Source organism: Cibotium barometz, chromosome 36 (assembly GCF_041138505.1).
Source record: "Cibotium barometz isolate CiBa-2024 chromosome 36, ASM4113850v1, whole genome shotgun sequence".
Lineage (NCBI taxonomy): Eukaryota > Viridiplantae > Streptophyta > Polypodiopsida > Cyatheales > Cibotiaceae > Cibotium > Cibotium barometz.
Window position 1 is genome coordinate 48,451,853 of NC_141081.1, and position 10,780 is coordinate 48,462,632.

Consider the following 10,780-nt stretch of genomic DNA (forward strand, 5'->3'; position numbering starts at 1 on the left):
TGACCAATGTCACCCAATTTTGCCAATTTTGCTCAAAAATTGAGCAATTTGGCACCTATACCTGCTCAATTGATTGAATTGATAAGAAATTCTCAAAATTGAAGGCAAATACCTCTTAATTTTTGAATTTCTCTGATCTGCAGGCTGAATTTCAGTTGTTGCAGGAGAAAGGGGGGGGGGCACGTCTGATGCTGCTTGTGTTGATGGAGAAGCGCCTGCTGTGCTGCAGCTGATACGCGTATGCTGGGCAGCCCTTGTCCACGTCACCTTCTCCTTTACAAGCGCGTTGAGGCGCCGGGTGGTGGAGGGTCGTGCTGGAGCTTTCGAGCACAACTGGTCCCGGCTAGTAGTTGAAATCGCCCAGCGATAATCGACGTATCGCTTGTAGACGTATTCGCCTCGCCTGGCCAGCGCTACACGGGACGAGTCGTGTTCGCCTGGCTTCGCCTAGCGCTAATACGCTTTGTAGCCAGCCGAATCGCGACCAAACGCCTCAACGCCCACTGCCTACGTGTCCACCTGGCTGCTGTGATTCAGCGCAAAAGCGGCTGCCCGCCACCTTCTCCTTCCGCCCACCTGCCCGCTACTGCTGCCTTGTGGTTCGCTTGGCTGCTGCGACCCTGATGCAAGCTGCTCACGCTGAAGGGCCTTGCTGCGAGCGTTGATGCCTTGCACTATCTCTTCAGTGCTGTGCGCTGCTCAGCGCTCTCTGCCACAGCTGTAGTATGGCAGCAGCAAAGCAAGGGCTGAGTGCATGGAACAGTACGACTCACCTAATGAGGGTGACAGCCAGCTACAGTACAGCTCGTTCAGCTATCAAGGAGAAGAGGGAAGAGGGAGGGATCACTAAGCTCTGATACCAGTTGAATGGGAGAATGAATTAGGGTTTGAGTTTCATGTGGGAGACATACACAGAGAGAAGGGAGAGAGAGAGAGAGTTGTGGGGATAAGTCAACTCATAAGATGTGAGTGTGTGACTCCCCTATCACACATGTATATTGCACTAGTACACATAGTGCACTTAGTACATTAAAAGTACTAAGTGTACTATGTACTATAACTTATGGGCTTGTACACACTATAAGGGTGGGCATAATGCCTTTACCCCAACAGAACCGACTGTACCTGTCCGTACATGTCAGTAGTTCACCACTGTATAAGCCTGTGCATAGCCTGAGTTCAGCGCAGCCTGTACCTGTTATGTCCAGCGCCGCCAACACCTGCCCTGTCCATACAGCTGTCCGTACAACTGTACCAGCAACAGAACCTGCAGCAACAGTTCTGTACCCGTCTTCAGCTACTGTTAGCGCAGCCTGTACCTACAGCAGAACCTACAGCAGCACTTCTGTACGGGCAAATTCCACCTGGACTGTACGGCCTGCACACGTGGACTGTACGGCCAGCTTTGCACAGAAAACAACAGCAAAAACCACAGCAAGCAATCGACCAGCTTCTTTTCTCCTTCTCCACGCTTGAGCTTACACGACTCCCCAAAAGCTAGAGAGAGAGAGAAGTGAGAGAGGCATGCAACTCCAAAAGTGGAGTGGCCTCTCTCCAAAAATGTCCTAGGGCCCCAACTTTAATAAACATTAAAGTTCCCTAGGCCCCACTAAGGCCTAGGGGCAACCATACATAAAACATTAAAATATTAATGTTCTAGTTCCCCCCTTCACACCTGGAGATGTCCATACATCATTCTCTCTGTCCGGGCACCCCAAATGTGAATCATTTAATATTTTTGCTCAGCAACCACCATGCCCACACTTGTGCTGTTCCATTTTCACAGGGTCATGACACTTCTCACTGGACGAAGGTGGGGGACCGGGTGACAGCTGAGTTCTTTGAGGAGTCACCGGCTGCATAGGCAGGTGTGAGGAGTCTCAGGCAGGGAGATGGTTTGGTAGCCACAGACCCAGCCCAGGTTAGAGAGATTGCGACGACAAATTTCTACAGAGGACTTATGACAGCAGTCCCTTCGTCAGAGGAGGTGCTCCGATGCAAAGAGATGGTATGGTCACACATGCATCCATCGATGACTGCACACATGCGTTGCACTCTTGAGGCCCCGCTTTCGGGGAAGGAAATCACTCGCACACTTATGGCCTTGCCTAGAGGGAGCTGCCTTGGGGAGGATGGACTGCCTGTAGCTTTCTATATTTGGTACTGGGAACTGCTTGAGCTAGGGATGAGGATGGCCTCTCAGGACAGTGGTGATATGCCAGAGAGCCTTACAGAAGGCTTGATTCACTTGATACCCAAAGAAGGGGGAGACAGAGAGATCAGACATTGGCGGCCGATCACCCTTCTTGGTACAACATACAAAATCCTAGCCAAAGCCATTAGTTTGAGACTTCAGCCGTTTCTTGCTGAGTTGATCCATCCCACGTAGAGTGGTTTTGTTAAGGGTAGAAGTATCCTTGACAATATCTTTACATTTTGGGAGGCATCTACCTCAGCTTGCCTCCAAGGGGAGAATTTGGCTATCCTCTTACTGGACTTCGAGAAGGCCTATGACAGAGTGGATTGGGGCTTCCTTGAGGGCACTATGGCGTGCATGGGATTCTCGTAGCAGTGGATACAAGGAGTAGCATCACTCTATTCAATAGACCATAGCTAGGTGCTGATGGGCGGCGACCGGTTTATGCTTTCGCGATCAGTTCGGCAGGGCTATCCCCTGGCCGTGTCTCCCGATTCGGGATGAGACACTACTGGATTCAGACTCTGCCGATGACACAACGATGTTCTTGAGGGGCTGTGAGGCCAACCTTGGGCATTTTCAATAGGCATTAGAGAGCTTTTGTCTGGCCTGGGGGGTGCATATTAATTGGCACAAATCATGCGGATTCTGGATTGGCCCTTCTCCTTTGCCAGATTGGATACCGAGTCCTAACTTCAGATGGATACCGGAGGGCATGGCAGTGAGATACCTTGGATGCCAGGTGGGACTGGACATATCTCCAGAGCAGTAGATAGCCCCCCCTTCTCCTAAGCGTCAGGAAGAAGCTTCTTCATTGGAGCACAGCTAGACTTTCAATGGTAGATTGTGGTGGTGGGCCAACCAGGTTCTCCTCAAGACGATGTGGTACATCACCTCCTGTTGGGATTTCTCTAGATCATGTTTGGGTTAGGTGCAGCGCTTGATCTGGAACCTTTTATGGTCAGGGGGGGATGGCAGGCCGGCAAGGGCCAAGGTTGCATGGCCAGTGATCATTCTTCCCACCTCACGGGGAGGGCTAGGCCTCGTGGATCCTGCATGCTAGAGCAGAGCTTTGTTGGGAAAGCTCATAGTCAGAGGTTTGCTGCCAGGTGGGGAGCCTTGGAAGCAATTTTTGCTGCAGAGAGTCCATGAAAGGAACCCAATGCATGGTGGACCCTAGAGACCAGGGGTGCAGTGGATTTTCACGGATGTTCGACGGGTGGGGATGAGCCACCGCTTTGAGAATAGATTTATCGGTAGCTTGCTACGAGCTTGGGAGGAGCTCCGGCTAGCCCTCTTCTAGCGGGCACTAGAGTCCCCAGAGGAGTACGCTAGGCAGCCTATGATTTGGAGCCCAATGGTGACAATGGAGCAGGGACATATGCTTGGGGCTTGGCCACCTCTCTCTTGGGGAGTGATGGACTCTGGACCGGCCAGGAGCCCGGGAGACTGGAAGCACTTTAGATGGCTCTCCCCACAGCTTCAGGGGGAGCAGTTGGCTGGGATGCGAGGGGCACTCTAGATGTGTACAGAGATTTACATGGCTATCCCCGAGGCCTGGACTAAGATAGACGAGACCCCTGACACACCCCAATGGATGGGGGCATTCACGTGGCACGAGATTCTTATTGCAGTCGAGGGTCCTCAGAGCTCATAGGATGTATATGCTTTGAGGTGGTAGAGGGAGGCCGACTACGACAGACTACAGAGGAGACAAAGATTGTGTCTCGGTGCTATTTCCAGAGAGTGCGGATTATGGGATCCCTCGGCAAAAAGTGGGTCGATCTGGATCTAGCAGCGGAGGCAGAGGATCCGGCTTGGAGTATTTGGGCATGGGAGAGTCGTCCGCTCTCTCGATTTCAGTGGGATCATGGGGAGTGGTTATGGCCAGACCCCTTTACAACGCTGGATAGCCCTGGGACTCCTTTCTTCCAGTACACATCACACTTGGGGAGACACATTCAGACAGCGAGGATAGGTGGCACACCTGCAGAATGCACCAGAGCACTGATGTAGACAGGGCATCTCTCGAGAGTTCCTCACTGAATTCTGGGAAAGACTCTGGGACTGCCAGAGGCCTAGGCGCATCACTCTATTCATCTGGCTCCTGGCACACATAGAGACGGCAGTCGGAGTGTGGCTGGCATATGGTGGATTCTGCCCATGCTGCGGCCGCGCACGAGAGACGCAGCGATACTGCATCTGGGATTTTCCAGCGGCTCAGCAGGTATGGGGATGAGTACTGCACTTGATGGCAAGCCTTACACAGCGGACCTTCACATGGGGGGCAGTGGCTTGCTGCATAGAGTCAGGCCCTGCCATGGGATAAGAGACAGAGGCGGACAACACAACGATTACAATACAGGGTGGCAGGATCTTAGTGATTCCGATCCCCGACTGTAGCAACCACCCTTGGAGTAGGGATCGACCAGTGTTGGGAGCTGATTGGTGGTGTAGCGGCTTGGTCCATCTAGAGAGCACGCTACTCTTGTGCTTTCGAGGGCAAGAGGACTCCACCAGCAAAGGTTGTCCGTGCGTTTTGGTTGGAGCTTATCCACACTCTGCGGGGACAGTATAAGCAGCTGCAGGGCAGCTCCGACAGGATGCAGCGGCATAGAGCGGCCTTTCTTCGACTCTGGAGAGATGGCCCCTTCTTCATGCAGACCAGCGGTACCATCCGTTGGCAGTACCAGCCACCTGTCTGGCTCTCCCCCCCCCCCCCCCTTTAGAGAGTGGGTGTGTTGTTTAGGACATTTATTCCCGCCCTTTGTATCTTGCCCTATGAGGGTAGTTTGTAGCTTGTGGGGGCGGAAACTCTTTTAACTAATAGAAGGATCTTTTCATGGGAAAAAAAAAACTGGGAAGATTATCTTTCCATTTTAGAGTTTGCCTATAACAGTTGTGGCTATAGGATTTAGCCCATTCATGCTTATGTATGGATTGCAACCTATAGCGGTGGGGTTAGCTACAGAGTGAATCCAGCAAGTGACGGGGACTTTCTTCAAGATCATAATGAGATGATGAAAGTCGCTAAGCATAATGTTAAGCGGGCCCAAGATAGATACAACCATTATGCAGATAATGAACACAGAGTTGTCACCTTTGAAAAAGGAGACCAAGTTTTTCTCCGAGTCTCGGAGAATTCAGAAAGTTTGAAAATTGGCAAAGTGCTAAAATTGTCGCCTCAATATTGTGGGCCTTTCACAATACTTAAGCGTGTAGGTCACGTGGCCTACAAGTTAGCTCTGCCTGAACATTCTAAGGTCCACCCCGTATTTCATGTTAGTCATTTAAGCAAACGACTTGGCGAGGATGACAATGGGGTGGATACAAGTGTTCTTGTTGATCTATTTGAACCTCCGGCATTGCTGCACGAGCCCGAACGTATCTTGGATTTCCAAGAAAAGCGGACAGGGCACCATCTTAGGAGACAAGGTTTCTTTAAATGGAAAGATAGATCGGAGGAAGGATCAACTTGGGAAGACATTAGTACTCTTGATAAGAGGTTTCCTACTTTTGTTTTTGAGGACGAAAACTGGGAGTAATGTTAGGCTGAGGGTCCTGTGGTAGAGCTACGATGGACGGACTTGAATTGGGGGTGTCCAGTTATGTGAATAGACCCTTCTAAAAGCTAGGGTTATAACCAACGGAGGGGTGGTTCAGTAGGCTATTCTCGTCTTGCAAGGAAGGTCATGGCTCTCTCCTGCCGCACAAGCGTGTGAGCGATTGATTTTCTTCAAGATTACTAAAATGATTGACTATATCTACAAAATTGAGAAGATGGTTATCTCCAAATTTTCATCTCTCTTGATTGAATCTCTGCTCCAATTTTCATCTCTCTTGATTGAATCTCTGCTCAAATTTTTTTTTGGAATTGGAATAACAATAAAGCTTATAATTCCAGTGTACTAAATTAGGTGATCAAGAGGTTAATTACCTGGTGCGAGAATGTGTGCTGCTTCATGTCACGCAAAAGTTGGAATGGGCACGACCAGCTACGAAAAGAGTGTTAGGCTGATTATTTGTGTGTGTGAGGACTTGGATGACCAAATGCTGACGTAACAGAGTAAAGAGACCTTTAACCAGCAGGAATGCAGTAAATGAGCATAATGGCGTCGCAGGGAGCTTCAGAGTCATCATCAAACGCAGAAATGTACAGAGGAGAAGGTGGCGTAGGTGGCGGCGGCGATGATGCCGAGTCAGGTATTTACTCTACTGTTGTTATCCATGGTGGTGGTCGTAGCGACGCCTCCTCCTCTGCTGCAGGCCACCATTGAAGCGATGGCCACATCGAGCCTGGTGATGTCTATGCCACCATGCTTCACCACAGGCGCATTGGTGATGATGATGAAGATGAAGACTATGAAGATGATGATGTCGATTCCCCCCCTCCTTTGCTTCAGAGCTTGGCCAAGCGCTTTGCGGGCACAGATGCGTTTGATGTCACCGATGATCCCTCTGATATACACACACCCTCATTACCCCCTCAGAGATGATGACGATTCGTCTGTTGAACTTCACAGCGCAGCGGCGCTTCTTCGAGGAGAGGACTTCTTTGCTGCTTTAAGGTACATGCAGAAGGATGCGCAGGTTGCGAGGATAAGGGCTAGAAAGGAAGAGCAGGAGGAGGTGGCAGATGATGCGTTCTCGACGTTCGTAGTGAAGAAATCAGGTAGTGAAGGAGGACTAGGGCCCGGAATAGGGCAAGCGAAATCTTCTGAGGTTTTTTCCACTGTGGTGCATAGATCTGATGATGCATTTTCGACCGTAGTGACCAAGAATGAGGGCAACAGCTTGAATTCCATAGCCGGAGCTGTCGAAAGCTTCAAAAGAGACCAAGCATCTCTCAACCAGGAAAGAGGACTCAGTAATGCGCAACGCGATGCTCATCAGCAGAGCCAAGGCAGCTAGCAGCCCTGCTCAGGACAACATCATACGCGAAGACCCCTCTACAAAGTATGAGCTGCTTAATGAGCTTGATTATCTTTCATACGGCATGTAGAGTTTGTTTAAAGTGCTTACAATCTGATTCATCGTGTTCGGCACTTGAGTGCAGTTCAATAATTTTTTTTATTACCAAATGCAGTTCAATAATTTGAGTCTTTAACATGGGGCGGTATCTTGAAACAAACACTTGCTAGCACTTTTACCTAGATTAACACACACACGTGTGCGCACACATGGGGCGGTATCTCGAAACAAGCACTAGCTGGCACTTTTATTCTGGATTGACACACATACTTTTACACACACACAAACAAACATCTATCTATCTATCTATCTATACAGGATTAACCACAACCCCACCTCCCTCCAGTGGACAAAGGAGGTGGGACTATTTCAAAATAACCACTCCTCCTGCAAGCGTGAGGAGGAGCCAAATCTCACATCTTCCAATGCAATTTTGAATTTGAATCTAAGAAGGTCTCATCTCACATCTTTCAATGAAATCTTTGTATACATGCTTACATACCTATAGATACACACACTTATATATATTATGTATCTATGTGTATCTATAGGTATGTAAGCATGTATATATAAATAGTGTGCATATGTATGTGCATGTGCATGTGTGTGTGTGTGTGTGTGTGTGTGAGAGAGAGAGAGAGAGAGAGAGAGAGAGAGAGAGAGATTACATGTAAGATGCATTTATTTGAGAGTGAGCACACCTCACCACTCATCCCTCCCTACCATTAAAATTTAATCTAAAATTTAATTAATTAAAATTATATATATGTATGTAAATCTATTTAAGTGTGTGTGTGTGTGTGTGTGTGTGTGTGTGAGAGAGAGAGAGAGAGAGAGAGAGAGTTTCTATGTGAGAGAGTGTGTGTGAAGAGAGAGAGAGAGAGAGAGTGTGTGTGTGTGTGCATGAGAGAGAGAGAGAGAGAGAGAGAGAGAGGCTGAGAATTTATATGTAGGAGATAGTTTGTGTGGGAGGAGATAGTGTGTGTTTTCATTAGTGTATGTACGGTGTGTACATGTGTGTGTGTGTGTGTGTGTGTGTGTGAGAGAGAGAGAGAGAGAGAGAGAGACGATAGATAATTTCTACGTAGGAGATAGTTTGTGTGGGAGGAGTGAGTGTGCATTTAGATTAGTGTATGTGCGGTGTGTACATGTGTGTGTGTGTGTGTGTGAGAGAGAGAGAGAGAGAGAGAGAGAGTATATGCATGCATGTGTGTACATCTGCATCTATGTGTAGAGTGTGCGAGAGAGAGAGAGAGAATGAGATGGGACAGACCTGGAGAGAGAGAGAGAGAGAGAGAGAGAGAGAGAGAGATGTAATGAGGGAGGGTGAAAAGAGAGAGAAAGAGAGTGAGAGATAGAGAATAAAAAGTATCTTTCAATAAAATATAAATTAAATAGAAAACATATATGTATATGTGTGTATAAATGTGTGTGTGTGTGTGTTTTTATTTACATTTATATATACATACATACATATGTATATATATATATATATGTGTGTGTGTGTGTGTATGTTTGTGTGTGTGTGTGTGTTTAGATGTGTGCATGATATATCTATCTATATATTTAAAAGTGACCACAACTTATCACCCATCTCCGCACATTAAAATTTAATCAAAATTAATTAAATTATGTCGATGTTTGTATTTATATTTTTAAATACATATATATATGTATAAGTATATGTGTCTATGTATAGGTTTATGTATCTAAAACATAATATTGTATATACTATATATTTACAAATATGTATGTGTGCGTGAGAGAGAGAGTAAGTGAGAGAGAGAGAGAGAGAGAGAGAGCGCTTCTATCTGTGGGAGAGTGTAAGAAGAGAGAGGGAGTGTGTGCATGTGTGTGTGTGTGTGTGTGTGTGTGAGAGAGAGAGAGAGAGAGAGAGAGCAGGTGTGTATATGTGTGTGCATGTGTGCATGTGTATGAGAGAGAGAGAGAGAGAGAGAGAGAGTTTCAACATTTGAGAGTGTGTGTACGTGAGACAGAGAGAGGGAGAGGGTCATGTGCATGTGCATGTGTGTGTGTGTGAGAGAGAGAGAGAGAGAGAGAGAGAGATGGTTGTAGAGAGGGAATAGTTCTTTTCTGGAACTTGGTCGGCCGCCACAGCAACGCGCGGGTGCAATACTAGTACAGGATTAACCACAACCCCACCTCCCTCCAAGTGGACAAAGGAGGTGGGACTATTTCAAAATAACTACTCCTCCTGCAAGCGTGAGGAGGAGCCAAATCTCACATCTTCCAATGCAATTTTGAATTTGAATCTAAGAAGGTCTCATCTCACATCTTTCAATGAAATCTTTGTATACATGCTTACATACCTATAGATACACACACTTATATATATTATGTATCTATGTGTATCTATAGGTATGTAAGCATGTATATATAAATAGTGTGCATATGTATGTGCATGTGCATGTGTGTGTGCATGTGTGTGTGTGTGTGAGAGAGAGAGAGAGAGAGGGAGAGAGAGATTACATGTAAGATGCATTTATTTGAGAGTGAGCACACCTCACCACTCATCCCTCCCTACCATTAAAATTTAATCTAAAATTTAATTAATTAAAATTATATATATGTATGTAAATCTATTTAAGAGTGTGTGTGTGTGTGTGTGTGTGTGTGAGAGAGAGAGAGAGAGAGAGAGAGAGAGAGAGTTTCTATGTGAGAGAGTGTGTGTGAAGAGAGAGAGAGAGTGTGTGTGTGTGTGCATGAGAGAGAGAGAGAGAGAGAGAGAGAGAGAGGCTGAGAATTTATATGTAGGAGATAGTTTGTGTGGGAGGAGATAGTGTGTGTTTTCATTAGTGTATGTACGGTGTGTACATGTGTGTGTGTGTGTGTGTGTGTGTGTGTGTGTGTGAGAGAGAGAGAGAGAGACGATAGATAATTTCTACGTAGGAGATAGTTTGTGTGGGAGGAGTGAGTGTGCGTTTAGATTAGTGTATGTGCGGTGTGTACATGTGTGTGTGTGTGTGTGTGAGAGAGAGAGAGAGAGAGAGAGGGAGAGAGAGAGAGAGAGTAAATGCATGCATGTGTGTACATCTGCATCTATGTGTAGAGTGTGCGAGAGAGAGAGAGAGAGTGAGATGGGACAGACCTGGAGAGAGAGAGAGAGAGAGAGAGAGAGAGATGTAATGAGGGAGGGTGAAAAGAGAGAGAAAGAGAGTGAGAGATAGAGAATAAAAAGTATCTTTCAATAAAATATAAATTAAATAGAAAACATATATGTATATGTGTGTATAAATGTGTGTGTGTGTGTTTTTATTTACATTTATATATACATACATACATATGTATATATATATATATATGTATGTTTGTGTGTGTGTGTGTGTTTAGATGTGTGCATGATATATCTATCTATATATTTAAAAGTGACCACAACTTATCACCCTTCTCCGCACATTAAAATTTAATCAAAATTAATTAAATTATGTCGATGTTTGTATTTATATTTTTAAATACATATATATATGTATAAGTATATGTGTCTATGTATAGGTTTATGTATCTAAAACATAATATTGTATATACTATATATTTACAAATATGTATGTGTGCGTGAGAGAGAGAGTAAGTGAGAGAGAGAGAGAGAGAGAG

The 10,780-nt window shown here is 46.2% G+C and overlaps 1 long non-coding RNA gene and 1 pseudogene across 1 annotated transcript in view; one reads left to right on the forward strand and one right to left on the reverse strand.

The window, feature by feature from the left end:
* LOC147617988 (uncharacterized) overlaps positions 1–6,370 on the reverse strand; it is a 27,292-nt gene extending 20,922 nt beyond the window's left edge. The window contains exons 1-2 of the long non-coding RNA XR_015262286.1: positions 6,274–6,370; positions 6,135–6,192 (exon numbers count right to left, since the gene is read on the reverse strand). This is a non-coding gene — a long non-coding RNA (uncharacterized LOC147617988). The remainder of the gene's footprint in view (positions 1–6,134; positions 6,193–6,273) is intronic.
* The window catches only part of LOC147617989 (serine/threonine-protein kinase 1-like), a 17,602-nt pseudogene continuing 12,879 nt past the window's right edge, over positions 6,058–10,780 (forward strand).